A 3,043-nucleotide genomic window follows, 5' to 3' on the forward strand; every position below is an offset into this window, starting at 1 on the left:
CATACCACCATATACTCATAATGTACATTTTTTTTGTATAGCTACCATTGGCATTGGAGCTACACACTTAAAATTCAATTCTTCAAGGGTTCTTTCTCAAAGAAAATGGTTCTATATAGGACCATTAATATGCAAAGAACCCTTTGCATGATTAAACTGTTCTTTGTACCATGAAAGGGTTCTGTGATACTGTGCTGACTATGGTTCTATATAAAACACTTTTTTGGGGGCTTCTATACAGTATCAAAAACACTTTTGGTAATGTTATAAGTTGACATCGTAACAATTACAAAATGCTTTTTGGTAACACGTAGAACCCTTTTCAAGAGTGTACAGTATGCTTATATAGTGCATTTAATGCAGCTAACAGTGCCACTGCAGCTATGATATGCTAACAATGTTCATTTAGTGCAAGACACTTTCAAAACATTCCAGTGGAAACTCAAGTCTTGGTAGTGCAGCTACAACTTGCTAAAAACTTACATTTGGGGCATCTAACCTTGGTATTGCAGCTACAGTATACTAATATTGAACTTATAAAGCTCACATTTGCAGTTTATCTATGATATTAAGTTAAGTGATACTTTTTTAATCCCACAACCAGGGAAACTCCACCTCCACATTTAACCCATCCGTGAAGTGAAACACCACATACACACACTAGTGAAGACACACACACACTAGGGAGCCCACTTGCCCGGAGCGGCGGGCAGCCCTATCCACTGCGCCTGGGGAGCAATTGGGGGTTAGGTGTCTTGCTCAAGGACACCTCAGTCATGGACTGTCGGTGCTGGGGATCAAACTGGCAATGTTCCGGTCACAGGGCCAGTTCCCTAACCTCCAGCACACAACTGCCCCCATTTGTCAGGGGAGAGCGCGAGCGCAGTCCCCCACTACCAGAAATTATGCAGTCGAGATTCCAACATTTGGGGAATTCGCAAGGGTCAGCACCACCCAAGTGCAATGGCAGAGCCTCGCCCTGGGTGAACCACCTTCGTGATCATGGTATCACCCCTGCCAGGTAAGTATGGTATGCTAATTATATACATTTGGAGCAGCTAACATTGGTCCTGCAGCGATAATATGCTAATAACCTATGTTCAGTGCAGCTAACATTGGTAATGCAGCTATGATATAGTAACAAACCAAATAACAAGAGGAGTGGGTCACTGTTTGTCTTCTGACAGCAAAGCTGGTGGCCCAATGGCTATATATACAGTGTTTGCTGGACAGTCCACTAGTGGTTAAGCAGAGAATTTTTTTTCTGTACTCTTTTTGCACTTACAGTCAAATTGACTTAATTTTCCTTCATTCCTTGCATTTATTAGCCTTCGGAAAGTAGTTTAGTACATAATTCAAACAGCAATATCATAAATAATGGCCATTATACAGCTGTTAGTAAACTAGTGTCAGCAACAACATTTTCAACCAAATCATTTTAAGTCCTTTTTTTTTATTCTATCAGTTGTTCGTAAAAATTTGTCATTGCATTTAAATCTGTATGAGGAGATTAAAAACGAGCTAGACCTTGAATATAAGGGACCAGCAATGGGACCGATTTAAGCCTTGTTTGCTGTCTGGGAATGTTCATTTAGTGCAAGTAACAAATGCAGTTATCACTGGTAGCATGGCTACCATAAGCTAATAACAGACATCCTACCTTTTGTGTAGATAGCATTGGTCGTGCAGCTACAACATGCTAGTACTGTTTGTTCTGTGCAGATGACATTGGTATTGCAGCTATGATATATTAATAATGTACATTTTGCATAGCTTACATTTGTAGTGCAGCAATTAGATGCTCATTATGTATGGTTTTTGAGCAGGTAACACTGGTAACTGCTGTTACCTTTAGTGGTGCAGCTCCCAATGCACTCAAAGGCATGGTTATTATCACATGTGGATCTACTACAATTTGTTATCTAGTCTCAAACTCACAGCCTCACATTTCCTGCCGTGGATTTCAGGCCACACATGCGCTGCTGTAAGTAGAGCATGAGATTATGACTCTCAGTATGAGTCAGATCCAGAGATCTTGCTTTTCATTATCTCACTTTCAAGCACTGTATTTGGTACCTCTTGACCTCCTTAAAACTGGGACGCTAAGTTGCTTTTTACACACAAAGAGGCAGCAGGGAGAGGTGTCTCATTCGCTGGAGCGATGGATAACTCTTTAGTGACTCAGTGGTACAGTACAGTAATGGTGGTCAGGTTGACCGTAACCCCCTCACATCTGGAGAATGAGTCTCTTTATGGAGCCCAAACCCTTCATCTGGGACCAATTTCCACCTCACACAACAGCTGGCCACCGACTTTCATGTGCAGAGGCCAGAGCGAGGAATTCAGAGGACCCTGTCTGTCTCAAAGTCCACGGCCGTCTAATTACAGACTCGGTATGCTGCCGTACCTTGGGAGAAAATGTTAGCGGCCTTTCTTTCTGCGAGTTGTGGCAAATGTCTGTATTACACGACCAGTCAACCACTCCTGCTTCTTTTCTTCCCTCAGATTCTGGCAGGCCGAAAACCCATCATTAGGATGTCAACGAGGCACACGCACACAAATGTGCTATTCATCACACACACACACACACACACACACACACACACATTTCCTGTCATTCAGACAAAAGAAAGAACAATGACGAGTCTGTGCCTCTAGGACTGAACAGTGGGGTTTTCATTTGTGTACTCTCATGTTATATTGCCTATTAACCTTAGCAGTTAGTGGAGGCAGTGGAAGTGTCAACGTTGTAAATGTCAGGGCTGCTTTAACCATGATTGATATCTGAGAGATTTCACTGTGCGTTTTTAGCAAAATGCTAAGTTATACTGACAACTAGAGATTCAAAGTGATTGGTAGAGTGCGCTGACCTGCGATTAGCTTTGTGGGTTCTCCTGTAATGGTTATGTTCTGGATTTGGGTAACTGGGTTTGGTCACCATGCAGCAAAGCCAAGCTTGAACTACAGCTCTCTAGCTGTTTACCACGATGTTAAATTGCAAAGTTGCTAATCCACGCAAAAATGAAGAAAATGTTAATAATCT

General features: G+C 42.1%; 1 non-coding gene across 1 annotated transcript; it reads right to left on the reverse strand.

Annotated features, from left to right (window-relative positions):
- Positions 1–865: 865 nt before the first annotated feature.
- Positions 866–1,029, reverse strand: LOC119264416. The gene has a single exon (XR_005131017.1). It is a non-coding gene; the product is annotated as a U1 spliceosomal RNA (small nuclear RNA).
- Positions 1,030–3,043: the final 2,014 nt, after the last annotated feature.

The sequence above is a fragment of the Pygocentrus nattereri genome, chromosome 1 (genome assembly GCF_015220715.1).
Source record: "Pygocentrus nattereri isolate fPygNat1 chromosome 1, fPygNat1.pri, whole genome shotgun sequence".
Taxonomy (NCBI): Eukaryota; Metazoa; Chordata; class Actinopteri; order Characiformes; family Serrasalmidae; genus Pygocentrus; species Pygocentrus nattereri.